Source organism: Schistocerca serialis, chromosome 10 (assembly GCF_023864345.2).
Source record: "Schistocerca serialis cubense isolate TAMUIC-IGC-003099 chromosome 10, iqSchSeri2.2, whole genome shotgun sequence".
Classification (NCBI taxonomy): Eukaryota; Metazoa; Arthropoda; class Insecta; order Orthoptera; family Acrididae; genus Schistocerca; species Schistocerca serialis.
In genome coordinates this window covers 69162835-69185718 of record NC_064647.1, presented here as the reverse complement: position 1 = coordinate 69185718, position 22884 = coordinate 69162835, and the positions used below count along the sequence as shown (strand labels likewise).

Here is a 22884-nt window from a genome sequence, read left to right as displayed (position 1 = left end):
ATACATACATATATATATATATATATATATATATATATATATATATATATATATATATATATATATTGTGTAGGGGTTCACGTAAGAGTAAACTCATTGCTTACATTAATAAATAAAATGATAGAACATCACTTCAACAGATGATTATTATCAGAACATTAGCATCCAATCCTTTTCTCCTCAATATTACATGAACCCAACCACAAAACATTTAAACCAAAACTCAAATCAGCTGAGCACGAAAACTTTCAACCACTATCTGAGAGCTATTACGTTCACATTACATTCAACTTTCTTCAACTCTCCCTAACAACACACACAGTCACACACACACACACACAGATGTAGAGACGAGAACGGAAATGAACAGACTTTAGTTTTCAGCATATTCTTCCTTAGGTTGGCATAGGTTGGCAGTGTGTACATAAACAAACCAAATAAGAAGAGGCATAAATCGAAGGCACAGTAGCTATGACGTTAAATCAGTTTTTGGTAAAATACCCTCAGCTAGTGACAGAAGAATAACAGTGTTCCACACCAATTAGAGGAGAGAACATGAAAAATGGGGAGAAAAATGTTTTTAACGTGAAACTGTGCTTACGTCCCGTAATTGCAGTTATAGTGCGACCTCCAGCTTGCGACCAGATGAGAGGAAACGCAGATGCCAGCCAAACTCTCGATTAACTGTACGTAGTCACTTATTCACGTACAAAAATAAGAAGTGAACTGTTTTACAATCTGCAAATATCGCAAAGATTCCACTGGAAATGCCTTAAAGTAAAAGGCTAAAGCGTCTGGAGCAAATAAAATATATTACAGCAAGAAAGAAGCGTCTGTTATTTACAAAGCGAATATTCTTGTGTGTTGCTGCGGACTATGGCCACGCAAACAAACTTGTTATTAATTATTTCGTTTTACCTTAAGACATTTTGTTTATTTGCAGCGTTTACAATACTTCATAATTAGAAGTAGTAACTCCAGATTGCCAATTAATCTTTCCAGCATGGATGGCTGAAATAGTCTTCACAGACAGAATATATTGCCTCTGATTTGTTGATTTCTTTTCCCGAACGATTTTAAATCCCTAATCGAATCTTTGTGTCAAACACCTTGGTTTAAAGTACCAAATATAATATTCTGTGCGTCGTCTTCAGTATCCCTAAAGTCTCATTGATTCGGGTCCTGCAAGTAGTTAAGAAGGAGCAGTAATAATAAATGGTTTCATAGTTACTACTTTAGATGTTATGATCAAATTTCCGATTCGATATTTGGTTACCAAAATGCTGTACTTATTTTTTGATTAACTTGCTTTACCAACGCAAACGGCAATTAAAAATAATTTTATACGACATTAATGCACCCTTTAATATGCCTGAGAATGGTCACATTATATTTGAAGTCAGTGGAAAAGTTTCCACTTCACAAAAAACGTAAGGCGGAATATGCAGTACTGCATTACGATACATTTGTCATCGATGACTTCTACACTGTTCGAGAACTGCCCGTGGATTCGAAAATCATGGATAATACGTAACCGATCATGGGTTGTTGGTCAGAGAGGCCAAAACAGTAATTCAACTTTATCATTTGCTGACAGTCGCCATAAGAAAATTGCGTTCAAGTTGTAACTTTTCCCTAACATAAAGCTGTTTGTAATGGGGAATAGAGGTGCATACATATATACATCACAAGTGATATGTGCTAGGGGCTATATTAAAGAAATATTCTGGCAATAAATACTGCTGCAGGGTTGCATTAACAACGACCAAACTGATGATTCCTTTATGCCCCAGAATATGGCCTGTCAACAATTTCCTCTTTTAGACAAGTTGTGCCACAATTTTCTTTTCCTCCACAGTTTAATTCAGTACCTATTTAGTTATACAATCTACATACCTAATATTCAGCATTATTCTTTATCACCACGTTTTGAATGCGTTCATTGTCTTCTTGACAGAATTGCTCATTGCCCAAATTTCACTTACACACAAGGCTACACTCCACACAAATACCTTCATTAACTACTACCCAACCATTTAAATATCTATACGATGTCAAAAAATTTTCTTTTTCAGAAACGCTCTTTTTGCTGTTGGAAGTCTGCATTTTATATCCCCCCTAATTCTGTCTTCTTAATTACTGTATCCCTTTGAAGTCATTGAAGTTTTACAACTGGAGTGTGATTTCTGTACAAGTTTCAGATATCTTGTGTCTCTGTGTTTTACCGCTGATACCACCAGAGTTTCGAAGAGTGTCTTTCAGTTAAAACTGTCATAACCTTTCGCTGAATATAAAAATGCCATAAACAAAGACTTCCCTTTCTTCAGTCTGTTTAATTAGCTAAGTTGTAGTATTAGTATTGCCTCGCGTGTTCAGAAATTTCACAGGAATCTAACATTGTGCTAATGTTAGCTTGTGTAAGCCCTCTCCCTCCCCTCTCTAAATACGAGTACTCCTTCCACCTTCCACCCTTCTCTTCTTTGCTTCGGTCTGGCTTGGCAAATGAGCTCTTCACAGTTCTCTCTTTAACAAAGTTTTGTTCCCTCTTGATCTTTTTTAATTTCAGCGTATATATTTTCCAAGCGCAAAATCACAGTTGCGATTTTGGACTTTCGGTCAATGTCATGTTTTAGACATTTCTGTTCCATACGGCCTACTTTATTTGCTGAATTTTTATGTTTTCCCCTGTTGACAATTAAATTCAATATATCGCGTTTTCTCCAAGGATTTCTACTGTAACTTGTTCCCATTTACATTCTCTGCTGCCTTCACCACTTCCTCTCTCAAAGATATTCAATCGTACTGTAGTGGATTCCTTCCTCTGTTTCAGTTAGTCGATGCCTAATCGTCCCTTTAAGATTATCGAAAAACGCTGGGTCTTAAATTATTCAGGTTCCATATCCTCAATTTGCTATCGTTTACGGTCTCTTGAATTGTAACTGCATTTCATAGCCAGTAAAATATCCTCGGTCAGCGTCTGCAATGGGAAATGGATTACAATTTAAAATCGAGTTTCAAAAATTCTGCTCCAAATATGCATCCTTCTTTCATGATTCTTAAGCGAAGTGTTGGCGATGATAAAATTGTGCTCTGCGCAGAATTCAATCAGGAGGCTGCCCCTTTCATCCGTTCCCCCAACTCTACCTTTTCCTACTATTTTCTCTTCCGATATCTGCAAACGAATTCCATTGTCTCATCACATTTTAAACTTTTGTCTCTCTTAACTATCTGAATAATCTCTTGTATCGTACATTGCTCCAATCAGTTCATCATCTGTGGTGTAGGTAGGCATGTAAACCTGTATCATCGTGCCAGCCGTCGTGGCCGTGCGGTTCTAGGCGCTACAGTCTGGAGCCGAGCGACCGCTACGGTCGCAGGTTCGAATTCTGCCTCGAGCATGGATGTGTGTGATGTCCTTAGGTTAGTCAGGTTTAATTAGTTCTAAGTTCTCGGCGACTGATGACCTCAGAAGTTAAGTCGCATAGTGCTCAGAGCCATTTGAACCATTTGTATCACCGTGGTGTGAATGTTAACGTTATGTCTGTCTTGGTAATGATAATGTTATTGCCAGTTTAGAGATGGAGCTGAGTTTTGTGATACTACTTCACTGGCAGTTTCAATAGCTGACACTCACAGAGTGGTTGAAATACATGATCTTAACATAGAAAGTACCGAGGATCAACTGTCAGATATTTTCAGCTATAAATACATGACTACCACATAAGAGGTAACGTGCTATCGTTATAGTAAACTGCGTCTAGGCACTGCAATTTCCAATACTAAAAGCTGGTATGAAAAAAAAAACAATTAAGTTTCTGTTCTAATGTAACTGGGTTTTCTCTTTTGATGCTAGTCAATTGTCAGGATGAGCATTACTGCAAAGGGCATTTGATTCTAAAGCATTATGTCAGGGTGAAAAACACTAAATAAATTACTTTTTCTCTCTTAACAACATGTGGGCAGGGTGGGTTCTTCCTTCGCTCGAGTATGAGGTAGAATGAAACAGCATTTTTACATAAGATAACTTTTATTGAAGATTTGTACAACGGTTTTCTTACTGGATTGTTCTGGCTCGGAGAGCGGCAGCTGTGTCGTTTGCGAAGCCTTTATGCTGCGTGAGCGGCGGCGTCTGATTACGCCTGGCTGTGTGTATCTCATGTCGCCGTCTCGCCCAGTTGACTGGAGATGCGCACGTGCTGTGGCCCGTTTCATTATTGAGAACGAAGTCGTGAATCGGATGGTGATACCTTGGATGTGGCGTCCCAGTGTTCCTCTTCTCTGTGAGGCCGCGTGTGACAGTGTTGTGCGTCGGCCAGCGGAGCGGCGCGTCGGGGGAAGGCCAGCGTCCCGGACTCGGACAACGGACTCCAGCTCGCCAGTCTTGTCAGATCTTCATCCCCAACTCACGGCTGACTGCTGATGTGAGGCCGTCTCCTTCCCGTCCTCACGAGTCACCCGGGTACGTAAAAATCAGTCTTCAAATACCTTTTAACTTCTGTCTTCTGGCGGCGAGGCTGTGGCTTGCTATTCCATCACAGCGACGGACTTGGTGCTTCTGTGTACGATGTAGTCTCTTCCTACATTACGGTCTTCAGCGCCAAAACTGAACTGAAAACTATCATGTCGGGCGCACTGCATCTCGCGTATTTATTCAGTTCACTGAAGGTGAACGACTTCAGGGTCATTGCCTCTTCTGTCACATTGAAAAGCTCCTCGAAGAATCTTCTTGACGTCGGTCATTGGCTTTTGGAATGTAGGCGAGGGCCTATGATCACATGTGACAATTGAGAAACACGTGAGCCGGTCTGGCGATGCCCTGACGGCTGACTCGACAGTGTCCGCTTATGTGGGGAGGGCGATGGCTTCTCTTGAACGTGCTGACTTGCAAGCACCGGACGTTGCCACTGCTGCTCTGTCCGCAGATTGCCAGTGTGTAATTCTTCTAAACTAAACTAAGTTTTTCATTTATTTTCTAATTTCTACTTCACTTCACATTGATTTCACTACTTTATTTACCTATCTTAAGTACCACTCAACACTGGGGCGATCGGTTTTCTAAATGAGATAGTGAACAATCATGAACGTTAATCATCAAATCTGTTTATGGTAAAATAAGGAAACACGAATAATGAAATGTGTGAAGGAGTACGTCGTAAAGAAAGTAAAGAATTGCTGTGTCTTGACCCAACTTTTTCTTTCTTCTTGTAGATTCACGGTACAGTTAATCAAATGCACGGCGCGTACCTCAGCGGCGGTCCGTCATTGGCTACTGCTATCTTCCGCCGCTTCCAGATGGGAACGCCTATTCCGCGATCCGCCGCGTCGCCGCGGAAAAACGCTTGCCGCTGCTGTCGCCTCGCGCCGCGCAGTAGCAGGAATCAGCATCGAAGAGGAAAACCGCACCGCGCATGCGCAGAGTGCCGCTGACGAAGACTCGGGCGGGGCGGCCGTTGTGTGAGTTCGCAGTTTGTGTCACGCGGCAAGATCCGATATCTCCAAACGTAAGTTCGCTGGGTGTATTATGATTTTTCACGTCATTCTACGTGCTTCTATGCCTGCATATAACTATACCTGCATATAACTGTAGACTACTCGCTAAGGGCAGTACAGATTTCAATATCCTGAGACTAGTCTGCTCAACCGGAAGTTCTCAAACTTTTTCCGTCGTGCTTTCCTTCTGAAACGTAAATTATTTTGCCCTCCCCTTCCTACTTTTCTATCCACCTCAGCACTTCTCGTCCTTGGCACAAAAATAGTCCACTTACTTCCTCTAATTTTTGCAACTAACAGTTACAACAATAACAATAATAATAAAAATTATAGACTGCCCTTCAAACATATCAAACATTTTTTTTTAAGTATCACACATTAGGGTTATTCAAAGGTGATGAAACGTAACGGTTACCTCTAGTTTATTAATAACCACGACTGTGTGTGTTATTAGATCTGAACAAAGTCTTCATTTCACTGCATTTTTTTTTTTTTACAAATTTGTTAGTTAAAGCTTAGCTTTTTCCGTCTACATTGCTTCTAATTTATTTAAAATGTTTTATTATGTGAAATATTACGACGTACAAATGACGATAGAACAGTCAACTTTTAAATGCCAATTAAAACACTCTTATATTCAAACTGATCATCCAAAAAGGAAATAAGAGCAGAAATGCACTCGATGAAAATTCGGGATGTTTCTGAAATTTGCACGTTTACTGTGATGTGCATACGTGAATTTGTGAAGAAAGCAAAACCAGTTTTGGTGTATCTCTGAAACAGGAACTCGCAGATCCTGTTCAGGCGCATTCGAGGCCCGTATTTCGTCTAAATACCATTGCGAAAAATGTTGACTCACACATGTAAGCTAATGGGAAGAGTAATAACGTGTCCACTGTCCTTCATCATTCCGAATCTGCATTTAGAAGTTTTTAAGAAACTTTCCTATAAGTTTATTTCCGAATGTTGTATTGTTTTTGTTGTTGTCTTCAGTCCTGAGATTGGTTTGATGCAGCTCTCCATGCTACTCTATCCTGTGCAAGCTTCTTCATCTCCCAGTACCTACTGCAGCCTACATCCTACTGAATCTGCTTAGTGTATTCATCTCTTGGTCTCCCTCTACGATTTTTACCCTCCACGCTGCCCTCCAATGCTAAATTTGTGATCCCTTCATGCCTCAGAACATGTCCTACCAACCGGTCCCTTCTTCTTGTCAAGTTGTGCCACAAACTCCTCCTCAATTCTATTCAGTACCTCCTCATTAGTTACGTGATATACCCATCTAATCTTCAACATTCTTCTGTAGCACCACATTTCGAAAGCTTCTATTCTCTTCTTGTCCAAACTATTTATCGTCCATGTTTCACTTCCATACATGGCTACACTGCATACAAATACTTTCAGAAACGACTTCCTGACACTTAAATCGATACTCGATGTTAACAAATTTTTCTTCTTCAGAAACGCTTTCCTTGCCATTGCCAGTCTACATTTTATATCCTCTCTACTTCGACCATAATCAGTTATTTTGCTCCCCAAATAGCAAAACTCCTTTACTACTTTAAGTGTGTCATTTCCTAACCTAATTCCCTCAGCATCACCCGACTTAATTCGACTACATTCCATTATCCTCGTTTTGCTTTTGTTGATGTTCATCTTATATCCTCCTTTCAAGACACTGTCCATTCCGTTCAACTGCTCTTCCAAGTCCTTTGCTGTCTCTGATAGAATTACAATGTCATCGGCGAACCTCAACGTTTTTATTTCTTCTTCAGGGACTTTAATACCTACTCCGAATTTTTCTTTTGTTTCCTTTACTCCTTGCTCAATATACAGATTGAATAACATCGGGGAGAAGCTACAACCGTGTCTCACTCCCTTCCCAACCGCTGCTTCCATTTCATGCCCCTCGACTCTTATAACTGCCATCTGGTTTCTGTACAAATTGTAAATAGTCTTTCGCTCCCTGTATTTTACCCCTGCCACCTTTAGATTTTGAAAGAGAGTATTCCAGTCAACATTGTCAAAAGCTTTCTCTAAGTCTACAAATGCTAGAAATGTAGGTTTGCCTTTCCTTAATCTATTTTCTAAGTTAAGTCGTAGGGTCAGTATTGCCTCACGTGTTCCAACATTTCTGCGGAATCCAAACTGATCTTCGCCGACGTCGGCTTCTACCAGTTTTTCCATTCGTCTGTAAAGAATTTGCGTTAGTATTTTGAATGTTTTATTACTTGAGAGTTTTGTTAACTCCTCATATTCTATTGTGTTAAGTGTGGTTAATGGTGTAGGATCTGACGGGTTGTGGATCCAATCTTAGTCAAATGAAGGTTCTGGAAATCTGTCCTTGAATTGTTGACGAAAGTTTTGCCTAGATGCAAATTTTGCCTAGATGCAAATCCTTTCCTCTTCACGAATTCAGAGAAAATATCTCGCAGTTACTATTCTCCATCTGTGTTTTCAAAAATCCAAGTCTTCTCTTAAACGTAATCACTTTATCGTTCAGAAATGTATTAGTATTTCTATCTTGAACTGATACGTTAAGATCATTCAGTTTCTCGGTTCAGCTGTTCAACAAGAAAAGACGAACATCATCCTTCAGATCCACAACGCGACGAAGAATTGTATCACGAGACAACCAACGTACTTTCGCGTGCGATGTAAGCGATCATGATTAGAACCCATCTCCTCACAAAGACGGAAAATGGCCTACTGTTTCAAGCTCGAGCTTTCACAAAATTTGCTACACTGACTGCATCGTTCAGCACTTCATTAATTCCGTTCGTACTATTTTATAAGACAATGCATCCTTGTGTACCGTGAAATGTGTGCATTTTACAGAAGTAGAAATGGCGCACTCTTCCTTGAACCCCTTTTCAGTTCCAGTATACTCTGCTACCGCATCGCTGCATGTAATAACACAATTTGTCCATCACAGATTGTTGTCAGCAAAAAAATAATTTACAGAAAAGAAACTATCTTCGCCTACGGTCCCCCTTTCAGAGATTTACAAAATAGACCGTCCTCGTGTATTTCGCGTTCGTAACACTAGCGAGCAAAAACAAGAAGCTGGGGAAGATTTCCGGTATCAGTACTGTCATGAAGTCGCAGGGGGAATTTTCGGCTATCATGAAGATGTGGTAGTAATTACTTTTTCATGTCACGTTATAGCATTACTATGACGATCACGGTATCATCTGAGAGTGGTATCGGTTTCAGACTCGTGCCAAACCTTTCTTCGTGTATTTCGACGGTTGTGGGAAGAAGTAATTTCTCACAAACAATGGGCGCTGATTTGCATATTGCAATTAAGTACGATAAATCTTGAATGCTCGTAGCGCTTTCGTAGAAGCTAATACCTGGTTTTTGAGGAATCTGAAATTTCGTTTTAGTTGTTGCTAATTACGCTGTAAAAATTCGAGGGTTTCATTCATACGATTTGGATGTTTTTTTTTCAGGTGTCTCCTTAGTTTTACACTCTTCAAGCTATTGTTGGCTAAATAAAAAAACACATTACAATCTTCCTCGTTATTCAAACTGGTGCTGCTAAACTGTAGTGCCAGATTATCAACTTGATGTTTACGCTCTTTGGTTTAGAACTAACATTGCTGATAAGAATAGAGGAAGACACACAAGATTGATTAAATTTGAATCTTTTTCCTTATTAGAATCGCATACTTTCGAAGGAGAAGGCACTCGGTAAATCCCTACCGTGGGATCTCTTGTCCCCACTGCGAATCTTCCATTTATCTATGGCAATGGAAGAATTTGGATTACTTTATTTTAAATCCAATTGACTGCTTCCACTGAACATGCACTAGTACTCAGCTTCCAGCCTACGTACTACCTTTCGACTGGTTTCGGAAGCTTGGCTGAAATCGTGTGGACCGTCACAGTGACTATGATTAACAATCTGCTATTGAAGTCAGCGCTGTAAAGAAGTGGTAGTCACATTGTCCAGTGGTTTATTGTCATTGGTGATTGGTAAATGCTTGGTAAGCAACTAAACCTCTGCGTGTTTGGTTTGATTCTCAGATTTCCTCAGGGTCTCTGTAATAAAAAACTAAGTGAAGGTACGCCGGTACAGTAGCTCAGCGTGTTCGGTCAGAGGGTTAGCTGCCCTCTGTACTAAAACAACTGAGTTAATGGATCAACAACGAACTAAAACGGGTGTCTTGCGACATCCGCCCCGAGCAAATGCAATGAACGGAAGCGAACAAAATGAGACTAAAAATTAAAAAAAAAAAAAAGTGGTCAGCGTCACAGACTGTCAATACTAAGGTCCCCGATTCGATTCCCGGCTAGCTCGGAGATTTTTCTCTGCCCTGGGACTGAGCGTTGTGTTGTCCTAATCATCATCATTTCATCCCCATCGAAGCGCACGTCGCCGAAGTGACGTGAAATCGAAAGACTTGCACCTGGCGAACGATCTACCCGACGGGAGGCCCTGGACACACATTTATTTACCGATGCGGCAGCTTCCTAACTTGGTTAATGGAAGGAGGATCTGACGCTAGTAATATTTGTTCTTCGGATGTCTGTTGTAATACGAAATGCAAAGATTTCAATGAAAGCCAGCGACCCGTTCTATTACTCTCTGTCCCCCATCCCCCCTCCAAAGTGGGGGGGGGGAGGGAGGGGGCAGGGCGGGGGCGGACCCATACCTCATTATTTAACGAAACTGCTAGATGTAATGTTACATGTATCTTCGGTCAGCAACACAAAAAAGTTATAAAAACTGATAGTGCGCCTTCCTTCTTTGCCAGTGCAGTGATTTATGTTATAGAAATCGATTCTTCACCTCCAGTGCATGCAGAATGGTGATTTATTCTTTTATTTGGCTGCTAATACTGTCAAAATAGGCGACATCCACCAAAAAAAAAAAAAAAAAAAAAAAACTGTGGACTGCCGCGGTACAATGCTATCCTTCTCTGATTAATTTTAGCTCTCTGGCCTGTACCTAATGCATATTTTATCCTTTTTTGATATAATGTCTGCAAGAGTGTGACAGAAACTAACCCCAGAAGAGCATTAAGCATGGAACGGTAAACAAAAATGTGTTGCTTCTCTGGTCCTGCAATAATAAAATGCAGGTACCAGCCAACTAATACCAAGTACTTTCTATAAACCTCCGTGTTACTCACTTACTCTTATGGCCTTCTGCCTCCCCTTCAATTACCCATCTCATCAATTTGTACTCAAATAATTCCCACTGCATCATCAGAAAACATTATCATCTACATCACATACTCTTGGCTCACCGCAGGAGCTGTTCCTATCTCAGTTGTCCTAGATAAATGAGTGGTCAGCGCGACGGAATGTCAGTCCTAAGGGCCCGGGTTCGATCGCCGGGTGGGTCTGAGATTTTCTCCCCGCAGAGACTGGGTGTTGTGTTGTCCTAATCATCATTTCGTCCCCATCAACGCCCAAGTCGTCGAAGTGGCGTCAATTCGAAAGACTTGCACCTGGCGAACGGTCTACCCGACGGGAAGCCCTTGTCACACGACATTTACCTTTAGTTGTCCTAGAAGCCTAGAACACTGACCTAATCAGGCACCCATACTTTAGCTTGACCCTCTTCTTTCTCTGGTCCCGTGATTCTCTCATGTACTACACCAATCAAGCTTTTCAGCACCTTATACTTCACACGGCCGATATATGCTTAAACGAGGGGGTACCCAAAAAATGGGAATAACATTGCCGTGGGCGGAGCTTGTGTAGTACATATTCGTGCCGCGAGGCGCGTGTGGCGCAGCTCAATGCCAGTTCAGTTCCGCCTGTGTTCACCGGGCTTGTGCCTTTCATCTGCAGTGACTGTTTTTGTTAACACTGTTTTGTTCTTGTCTAGCTTTTTTATGACGACAAGTTTAAGTGAACAACGCGCAGCTGTGAAATTTTGTTTTCTAATCGGTAAAAATGCTGCTGAAACTGTTTTAATGTCGAGAACAACTTAACAAGATAACTCTATTGGAGAAACTCAAGTTTACGAGTAGTTAGCTCGATCTAAAAATGGCGCCTTGTCGATTGATGCAAACCTCATTCTGGACGTCCATCAACTCCAGAATCGACGAAAACATTGAAAAAATTAGAGAGCTTGTGCTCATAGATCGTCGACAGATAATTGATAAACTGTCAGAGATTAGTGGGTTATCTTGGAGCTCCGCGTTCTTAAAAAAATACCCGATTTGTAAGAGACAGGAGACTGGTCCTTCCATCACGACAACGCACCTATACACACAGCCATCCGTCTCAGGTTTTGGCTGAAAGTGGTATGGTTCCGCTGACCCACGCATCTTACACGCCTGACCTGGCTCCGTGCGACTTTTTTTTATTTCCGCGCATAAAAATGGGCACGGAAAGACACCGATTACACTACACTGACGAAGTCAAGAAAAAACGAGGGAGGAGCTTTCAGCCATTTCTATAGATGACAACAAAAAATGTTTCGAACAGTGGAAGCACCCGTGCGGGAAATGTATCAGTTGTAATGGAGAGTATTTTGAAGGCAATAAGGTTGTTTTGTAAACGATTTGAAAATATATAGCTTTCAAAAAATAATTCTGCTTTTTTATTGGTTACCCCCTCGTACTGTTCTTTAGTAAACGTCAGTCACGTTATATGGAAGCAGCCTACTCACGATATATAGAATTCATATGCTTTCCATTGTGTGGGCACAGTGAACTTTATTTACAGGCATCACGTTTTTGTTAATCACTTTCTGGTTGCCAACATTGTAGTTAGAGAGCCTGTGTTGAGAATGGCAACAACAATATATAGAAATTTTCCACCCACCGCCCCACAACGTCTTGCACAGACAACAGTCTCTCGATCCACACAGAGCACCTTCTTATTATATTGAACCATCTTAAACAAAATCAGCGCCTCGTGGTCTTGCGGTAGCGCTCTCGCTTCCCGCGCACGGGGTCCCGGGTTCAATTCCCGGCAGGGTCAGGCAATTTTTCTGCCTCGAGATGACTGGGTGTTGTGTGTCTTTCATAATCATTTCATCTTCTTTCACTCGAAAGAACTTGTGGAGCGGCAGCCCGGTTCACCCCGCGAGGGGTCTCCCGGCAACCAATGCCATACGCTCATCATTATTATTACTATATTACCCAAACATAGTAGTTCCTCATCAGCGATATATCGTTGTTTTATTTTTGCCTTCACTTCTCTCCTTACTGGCAAGATTGAAAAACAAAGAGAAAAAAACTAAGTTCACCATCATTACAACTTTTTTCTCTGCGAATCACTCTAGACCAAGCAAAAGAACCTGCATTCAAGTTTACTGCCGACAGTAATGACTGTGTATATTGTCTATCCTCAGTCCACAAATTTACTGGAACCTCTTCCTGTACTTAACAGCGATTTGTTCCAGATATTGTTGTAAATACACATAGAAGTTACAAAGTTCTCTAGCCTCTACACTTTACATGCATTTACCCATAACTCTTCTTGAATTAAGCAATAACCGTTCCCTGAATCTAATGCTGTGGCTACTTCATAATTGTTTAATTTTAACCACTGGCTTCCTCTTAGCCACGTGCTCTCCTCATAACTGCTTCGTGGTCATAATTTAGTGGTCACTACTTACTGCATTTCCTTTACGTAACATACTGTTCCACTTAGGGCTGGGCAATCGATACTTGCACTCGAACAGGCTCGAGATTTCTTGAGACACCTCAGCGTTTGATGCAGTATCGAGCTAGTTCGAACAATCAAGTGACATTTGACTAGCGCAGAGTGAGTGCAAGAGAGAGGCAAGAAACTACGTACTAGCCACAAGAAAAAGCTATGGCTCTGCTTAAAATTTGGCAATTTCTTGAAACACTGGAGTAAATAGCATTAAATCCTACCACTGCACAAACTCCTGTTGTGTTTGAAGAAATTTACAGTACGAGTTCTCATACACTACCGATCTGTAGGGATAGATAAACATTTATGTTGATTTTTAAGTAAAGGTAACAAAGAAGAAACTATTGTGCTCTAGAAAGTATTTCTTGACTGAGCTCAGTAAAATATTTTATTTGTCTATGAGAGGCAGTAATGATGGGTTGTAAGTGAGCAGTTAAATCCCTGGTCACATAATAGAATAACAGACAAAAACATTACCAGTTTTTAATCAGTTTGAACACAAGACTGCAACATTCAGATGAAACAATGGGGACGGTTAATCAAGAATTAAATGCCGAACAACCGAAATGTATAGTAATAAAGTAACAGTAATTTGTATCGTGAGAATGAATCACAGCCGCAAGACTTGTCTTGGAGATAGTACATCTCACTAGATGGCAGGACGAGCGAAAGCTCGAGAATTGGACAGATCATGATGGAAGTTTTTTATTTATTTGTTAGTTGCCGTTGTTACGCGTGAGCTGCACCTTGCAAGATATTCCAGTCAGTGTTTCACAGTTATTTTTGTTACTAAAATCCACAGTGCATTATGAAAAGATCGAACATAATCCGAGATTTCCTGGACTGTAGCCTAAACGGGTCGAAAAATTCGAGTAATGTTCAAATACAGTCGTAGATCCACTGTGACGGAACAACAGTTAGGTAGTAATATTTGTGTGGTAAATTGCCGCTACTCCATGTGTTAATACGCAGAAGCGACAATTTTGACAGGCAACGTAACTCCTTGTGGTCTACTGCAGCGGTCTAACACGTCCTGTGCAGTAGCTATGAGCAGATCTTAGTCGGTAACCACTTCTTGTATTGTTTTACCTAGAGTGGAATTCGGGAAGCAGTTAACTTTAAGCAGTAGTAAATTATACAAAATTTATACCAGTGTACGCTTCGTACAATAAATACCACTTATAATTTAAGAAGAGTCTGTAAGTCACCACCTACCCTGTGACCCAATGTGCTACTAATTCCTACACACAACGAAATTGTTACTGTGTGGAAATGCCCTGACTAGTCGTCTAAGGTTACTGCGTCCCAGAATTAGATGATTTTACTTATTAAGTTATTAAACTCGTCTAAAGTTACTGCGTTCCAACGTAAGATGATTTTACTTATTAAGTTATTAAACTGTTGCAGTCATATATGCGCACGCATCTGGATCGACAGTACTAAGATATAACAGTTCTTGCAAACTTTCTTTGTAGGCATAAAATCGTAAGTTTGGAATCGATCCTAATATTACGGTTAAAGCCTGCACGTCGATGTATACGCTACGTACTTTTTGTGATTTTACTCACGTAATGTACCTTTATCATGATCACTAATTAAAATGAATTCTCGGCACATAATGAACAAGTTTGCGTGCACCACACTGTCGTTATTATCACAACGAAAACCTCACAGTAGGTATCTGCAGTTATCTAGCAAATGTAATGAATTTCAACGAATTTCCTTATCATACTCAATCTTTTTGATAAATGAACCTTCAAAAATAATTAAGATGACAAAATGCGTCTACGTGCGCCGTTGATCAATTTGTATCATCGTTTTCTGCCTTAAAATGACGTAAAACGACTTAACTAAATACAAGGCTAGCAAACATTTTATACTTGCAATTCTTTGTTATTATTAATTATAAGGTAAATAACTTGTTACTTACGATACTGCTCTGTTAAGGAAGCCTAAGTTTCATATATCTGGCGTCAAATTAGTATCCAGAGATGTAACTGGTTGTTCAGTCTGCGATATAATATTCCCTCGCCATAGATTGTTTTTGTTTTTTCACGTAAAAACATTAATATCCTTGCTACATATTTATTTAGACTTCAAATAAATAATCCACATCTCCTGCCTTTAAACTAAGCGAACTGTTTTGAAAGTTTCTGGACTTCAGTAGTAATTATTTTCAGACAGTATCTCTTGACATGATGTTAAAGTGTTAAATCTTTGAACTTCGCAAACTCAAATATTAGCATCGAAGAAAATATCTGTCTGGTAATGTCCAGTACTATCCCTGTAATGAATCTTATTATTTTATTTCTTATAATTCCCTTTATTTCATCAGGAAGAAAAAAGGTCTTTTAGTTTACTTCTTGTAGTGGGGATATTTTCATTTCTCTTTATCCGCAGCTCGTGGTCTAGGGGCTAGCGTTGCTGCCTCTGGATCCCGGGTTCGATTCCCGGTCAGCTTGGGGATTTTCTCTACCCGGGGACTAGGTGTTTGTGTTGTCTTCCTCATCATTCGTGACAATGGCTACATAGGACTGTGAAAAACTTGGGACTTCGTACGCGCGCTGATGACCGCGCAGTTATGCGCTCCACAAACAAAACATCATCATCAGTTTTCTTTGAAATTAAGAGTCGGTATTTTATTTCATTTTAACACACCTTTGCTTTATTTGAATTCTGTGTACGGTAATGGACGATTGAAAGTAATGCTAACCCGCAAGAATGCTATTCGACACTGAAAATAAAAAAATAAATGCTTGCCACAACCATTTTGTGCCATACACTTAAATAATAAGAACAAAATTAAATCGCTTCCAGTGTTGGCTAATAACTACCTATCTTTTCCTGCTTTAAAGGCCACCCGTCACACAGAAAAAGCCTTGAAGGTGATAAGTAAAAGATTCCAGCTGATTATTAATCGACTTTTAAAGTAAGATCTTGTCGATGAATGAACGATTTTAATATTGTACGTCCAATCATCATGTCCTAAAATTCGTTAGTGCCAACAAAATACCAATCGTCGCTAGATAGGTTTCTATTCCGCAAAGCGAAAACCAGTCAGCTTTTTTACAACAATGACGCAACACACTATTCTCTCGACGAGTGCATAATTCTATAACTCTCCACGTCGATCACTCGATTCTATCAATGTGAACCAAACTCCTAACCCAAGTGATTATAGCAACACTCAGTCATAAATGAATTTGCGGACTGGGACACTAATACGATTTTAGAGAACCAGTGAGATCAGATCCGCTTACAATCACGACTTATTGACTACAATCTGGTCTCCGTACTGTCTACACAACATAACACTCGCATTGAATAAATATTTAACCCACTCCTCACTATCAAATAGTTAGATCTCTCTCCTTACGTTAAACGTTCAACACTTTAACGTTTACTAAGAATTCACTAGGGGAAACAGTATCAATCCTCCGACTACATAGAGTTAATCAGCACCACCAAGAGCGAGCAGCACCATATCTCTAGGAAGACAGAGTTCAGCACCCCCTGTCAGTCCTGATTTAATTACCTTCCCATCGGTGGTCGGCCCAGTTCTGTCGCAGACTTCGATAGCATCAGTACTTAGTAATAGGAACACGATACGTAACCTGCGTTCTGTGAGTACTATTAGTGTGTAATATAGCAAGCTGTTTTTCATTTACTTATAGAAAGAAAGTGTCTGTTATTCTTGCAGAGTGTTTTGTACAGATGACTGGATTCCTGTCCGGCTATTGCAACTTCTCTCCTTCCTTGCAGATTCCCACAGCAGCCAATACAACAAACTCCACTCAGCAAGTGCTACTGTTTTGCTGAGATTAGTGCCAACAGAGCTAGCAGTAACTATACACATGTCACCTGTTACTGAGAGTACCCAGTTCAGTTCTTCTGGGTTGAGTCTTCCCCAAAATTATTTTAACCACTGCTAATGTAACCCTTTTTAAAGCCATTTACTAAACGAGTGTAGAGCGATACCATTACTTTTAACAATTAATTCAATTTTTAGATGGCCTTCGACTCTTCTTCGCATGTCCGAATGCCATCAAAGTAATATTTGACTCTCGAACCGTTCATGCTGCCTGCACACTTTAAAAGGTTTCTTTGAAGCTCACATTTGAATTCAGCCTCGCATCAGCACTGGTACAGTATAACATATGGTTCGAAAGAATACGTAAAAGTAACATATAATAATAACATCAAACACACATTTTATACATATTCTTTACAATACAGCCACTGCGACAATATATTGAGACGAAACAGAGTACTGTGACGACACTTTAAGTAATACAATTTCCTTTCGACCGGTCATACTGTCCATAAGAATCCTTAACATTGTCTTATATTCATTGCGCAACTACCCTAAAGCCAACCAAACTTTGAATTCATTCCACTACGTATCTGCAAGGGACTGTGGGTCTTTACGCCAGTTGGCTGTGTTGTGAGCCGATAAAAGCTTTTCGTAACTCTTGTTTGTGGAGTGCACTATGTTTCCCTTGCTTCTGTATCCTAGTAGTGTGCCAATCACAATTCCGTCAGTTGGTGATGGATTTCAATCGGCGCAGTGCCCTTTGCGTTCAAAAACCGAATAACTGCGCGCAATTCGCACTTGGCGGTGACATCAAATAGGAGCTCCGTTCTCAACGGCTGCCAAGCCAAGACTGAGCGCCTCAGCGCGGCGTGCGCATGTTTACACACAGCGCGTGAAGCACTCTTCATAACAGTGTGACCAACTGCCACACAGAGTTCTGTACTTACAAAAAAATAGGAGACCTCACTTTTGGGATTACCCTCGTAATACGATTTGACCCAGATGTCCGGCGATTTCGAAGTTCTTGTCTGGGGTCAGTAATTTAAGTGTTGGTAGGCATACCTGGCATATTTAGCTTTCATGATTATTGTAAGTGGTACTCGTACATTAATATACATACAATGTATATAATGAATAATAAGATGCCCATTTTAAGTTAAATGATATTTATTGGTTTAGATTGTAAGCTATTTGCCGCTCTTAATGGTTGAAATGGCTCTGAACACTATGGGGCTTAACATCTGAGGTCATCAGTCCCCTAGAACTTAAAACTACTTAAACCTAATTGGTCTATGGAAAAAACCGTTAGTACGCAAGTTTGGTACTTATATGGCATTAAGTTGGCATCACTGGAATGAGCCCAGATCAGCTGATGTATCAACAGTGTTTTGTTTATAACCTCAAAAACACATTTCAAGGTGGCGAGTCTGCTTCAAACGTCCTCATTAGTTGAACAACGTTCTGTTATTCCGTTTTTACTTGCTGAAGACGAGAAACCAGTGGATATATACTGTAGAATGTCTAAAAATGGTTCAACTTGCTCTAATCACTATGGGACTTAACATCTGAGTTCATCAGTCCTCTAGACTTAGAAGTAGTTGAACCTAACTAACCTAAGGACGTCACACACTTCCATGCCCAAGGCAGGATTCGAACCTGCGACCGTAGCAGTCGCACGGTTCCGGACTGAAGCGCCTACAACCGCTCGGCCACAGCGGACGGCTGCCGCTCTTATTCTTTCGTTAAAATGTGTTTGAAATACATTGCAACTTATAATGCTACATAATTATAAAAAAAAGATTGACTCTATTGAAGTAATAAATTCGCTGATTTCTGAAGTCATTTTATCCAGTGTAATATGATACTCCACTGGGGAGTGCGCTGTAGCCCCCATAGATCCCCCCCCCCCCCCCCCCTTGCCACCGCCCCTGATGCCAACAGTTATATACCTAAAGAATGCAGCATAGCTAACAAGGGGAAGACAAGGGGATTGGATCACGGATTTTTTGCAAACTTTGTACTTCTTTTGTACATTAGGACTACATAATGTGCAAGTAGTAAGTGGTACTACTTAGGCGAATTAGAGACAACCGCAAGAAAAGTTTCAAGCGTCTGTGATGGTGGCGGGTATGTGATTAGCATTCGGATTCCGTAATCGGTGGATCGCTGGGTCGAGTCCCGCTCATGTTTCTTTTTTCTTTTTAATTTACGAATATTTTCTCCAACACTAATATATTATTTTAAGCATTTTACGTCTGAAAGGTAATATAGTGAAAATCTATATGTGCCGGCCGCTGTGGACAAGCGGTTCTAGGCGCTTCAGTTCAGAACCGCGCTGCTGTTATGGTCGCAGGTTCGAATCCTGCCTCGGGCATGGATGTGTGTGATGTCCTTAGGTTAGTTAGGTTTAAGTAGGTCTAAGTCTAGGGGACTGGTGACCTCAGATGTTAAGTCCCGTAGTGGTTAGAGCCATTTGAACCATTCATATGAACTTGTATTGAACTTCCGGTGTTATATGGTTGTTCGCCAATTTTTGTTATCACAACAAATGTTACGTTTATAATTATCGACAAGTAAACGACCAAACGCATAAAGTTTTCCTAAAAATGCATGCTTGTTGTGATTTCCGAAATCCTTTATACCTGCAGTCGGGTAAGATACTGATAATTGCTTTGTACCTGGACGTTTCGATCTGCACACACAGGTTTTAAGAACGAGAGACAGCCTTGGATAGCAAACATCGATAAATAAAGTGTAAATAACTTTATTCAGTACGGTGGGGTGGGTGGACTGCCGTAGCCTGTTGTCAACCACTGATGGCTACGGCGGGGACGAAGCCTCTCCCTCGTTTCTAGGTCCCCAGTTCCATACAATACAAGTGGAACAAATGCAGTTTTCCCGCGTTCATAAGTACTCTTCAGAGTTTCTGGGAAAAAACAATACTATCTGACATTTTGAAAGATTTCTCTTTCTTCCGACAATTTGGATACAGACCACGAGTAACGCAACAATTTTGTAAATATTTGTGTCGAATATTGGTGATGTACGACAGAATATATTTTGAGAGCATCTTCACGAGAAGCAATTTCACGTTCGTTGTCAATAAAATATGAACAAGTCTGAAGGCGCTGGATAAAGTTTTTTAACTTGTAATGAAAAAATTAGTAAACAGTGAAATAGCATTGGAAATTCAAAAAGGGTCATGCAAACACACGTGTATTCTCATCGTATTACCTTTCAAATGTAATATGTGCAAAATAATGACTGGCGTTTAAAAACATACATATTTAAAGAAATGGAAGCGCAGTGGGTCTCGTTCCGGCGATCTACCGAGTACGGAGCTTGGACGCTAACAAGATGACCGCCGGCAGTTCGTGGTCAGGGTCACAACGCAACAGTACATCATCGACGCGTAAAGCTTCGCGTGCGATTTTCTCGAAATCGTCTTAGTACTGCGCCTTACTACTTGCGCATTACGTTGTCGTAATGGACTGTTTAGAATGTACAACGTCTCAAGTAAATCCGTTATCCGAACGTCGTGGCCTCCAGTTGTGTGAAATGCAACTCACTATCACATCTCAGTCTTCTTGTCCATATCTGAAACGTGTGTTCGACCGTTGTAGGTAGTAGGATGTGTTGTTTCCATCCATTTGGTGTTAATCATGTGGCTTTTTTAATGGATGTTGTGAGGCATGTTCTTTGTTCAGTCTGACACTAAATCGAAAACTGGTCTGGAAGTTAACCAAATAATACCCATGAAAACTTCACTCTGTTACGCTCCAATCAAGTCAGTACAGTAACTTACTGATAACACAATACTCAGCTGATAGGCTTGGTTTAGGAAACATCTGCAGGTGGTCGCTCATGTCGGCACGAATGATGTGTGTCGCTATGGATCGGAGGAAATCCTCTCTGACTTCCGGCGGCTATCTGATTTGGTGAAGACTGCCAGTCTCGCTTGCGGGATGAAAGCAGAGCTCACCATCTGCAGCATCGTCGACAGGACTGACTGTGGAACTTTGGTACAGAGCCGAGTGGAGGGTCTGCATCAGAGGCTGAGACGGTTCTGCGACCGTGTGGGCTGCAGATTCCTCGACTTGCGCCATAGGGTGGTGGGGTTTCGGGTTCCGCTGGATAGGTCAGGAGTCCACTACACGCAGCAAGCGGCTACACGGGTAGCAGGGGTTGTGTGGCGTGGACTGGGCGGTTTTTTAGGTTAGATGACCTCGGGCAAGTACAGAAAGGGCAACAGCCTCAAAGGGTGCCGGGAAAAGTCAGGACATGCGGGGGACAAGCAGCAATCGGTATTGTAATTGTAAACTGTCGAAGCTGCATTGGTAAAGTACCGGAACTTCAAGCGCTGATAGAAAGCACCGAAGCTGAAATCGTTATCGGTACAGAAAGCTGGCTGAAGCCAGAGATAAATTCTGCCGAAATTTTTACAAAGGCACAGACGGTGTTTAGAAAGGATAGATTGGATGCAACTGGTGGTGGCGTGTTTGTCGCTGTTAGTAGTAGTTTATCCTATAGTGAAGTAGAAGTGGATAGTTCCTGTGAATTATTATGGGTGGAGGTTACACTCAACAACCGAGCTAGGTTAATAGTTGGCTCCTTTTACTGACCTCCCGACTCAGCAGCAGTAGTGGCAGAACAACTGAGAGAAAATTTGGAATACATTTCACATAAATTTTCTCAGCATGTTATAGTCTTAGGTGGAGATTTCAATTTACCAGATATAGACTGGGACACTTAGATCTTTAGGGCGGGTGGTAGGGACAGAGCATCGAGTGACATTATACTGAGTGCACTATCCGAAAATTATCTCGAGCAATTAAACAGAGAACCGACTCGTGGAGATAACATCTTGGACCTACTGATAACAAACAGACCCGAACTTTTCGACTCTGTATGTACAGAACAGGGAATCAGTGATCATAAGGCCGTTGCAGCATCCCTGAATATGGAAGTTAATAGGAATATAAAAAAAGGGAGGAAGGTTTATCTGTTTAGCAAGAGTAATAGAAGGCAGATTTCAGACTACCTAACAGATCAAAACGAAAATTTCTGTTCCGACACTGACAATGTTGAGTGTTTATGGAAAAAGTTCAAGGCAATCGTAAAATGCGTTTTAGACAGGTACGTGCCGAGTAAAACTGTGAGGGACGGGAAAAACCCACCGTGGTTCAACAACAAAGTTAGGAAACTACTGCGAAAGCAAAGAGAGCTTCACTCCAAGTTTAAACGCAGCCAAAACCTCTCAGACAAACAGAAGCTAAACGATGTCAAAGTTAGCGTAAGGAGGGCTATGCGTGAAGCGTTCAGAGAATTCGAAAGTAAAATTTTATGTACCGACTTGACAGAAAATCCTAGGAAGTTCTGGTCTTACGTTAAATCAGTGAGTGGCTCGAAACAGCATATCCAGACCCTCCGGGATGATGATGGCATTGAAACAGAGGATGACACGCGTAAAGCGGAAATACTAAACACCTTTTTCCAAAGCTGTTTCACAGAGGAAGACCGCACTGCAGTTCCTTCTCTACATCCTCGCACAAACGAAAATATGGCTGACATCGAAATAAGTGTCCAAGGAATAGAAAAGCAACTGGAATCACTCAACAGCGGAAAGTCCACTGGACCTGACGGGATACCAATTCAATTCTACACAGAGTACGCGAAAGAACTTGCCCCCCTTCTAACAGCCGTGTACCGCAAGTCTCTAGAGGAACGGAACGTTCCAAATGATTGGAAAAGAGCACAGGTAGTCCCAGTCTTCAAGAAGGGTCGTCGAGCAGATGCGCAAAACTGTAGACCTATATCTCTGACGTCGATCTGTTGTAGAATTTTAGAACATGTTTTTTGCTCGCGTATCATGTCGTTTTTGGAAACCCAGAATCTACTCTGTAGGAATCAACATGGATTCCGGAAACAGCGATCGTGTGAGACCCAACTCG

The 22884-nt window shown here is 41.0% G+C and overlaps 1 protein-coding gene across 1 annotated transcript in view; it reads left to right on the top strand.

Annotated features, from left to right (window-relative positions):
• The first annotated feature begins 5230 nt into the window (after window positions 1-5230).
• LOC126424839 (uncharacterized) overlaps window positions 5231-22884 on the top strand; it is a 94384-nt gene continuing 76730 nt past the window's right edge. The window contains exon 1 of the mRNA XM_050087645.1: window positions 5231-5501. The gene's annotated coding sequence lies outside the window, so the exon portion shown is untranslated. The remainder of the gene's footprint in view (window positions 5502-22884) is intronic.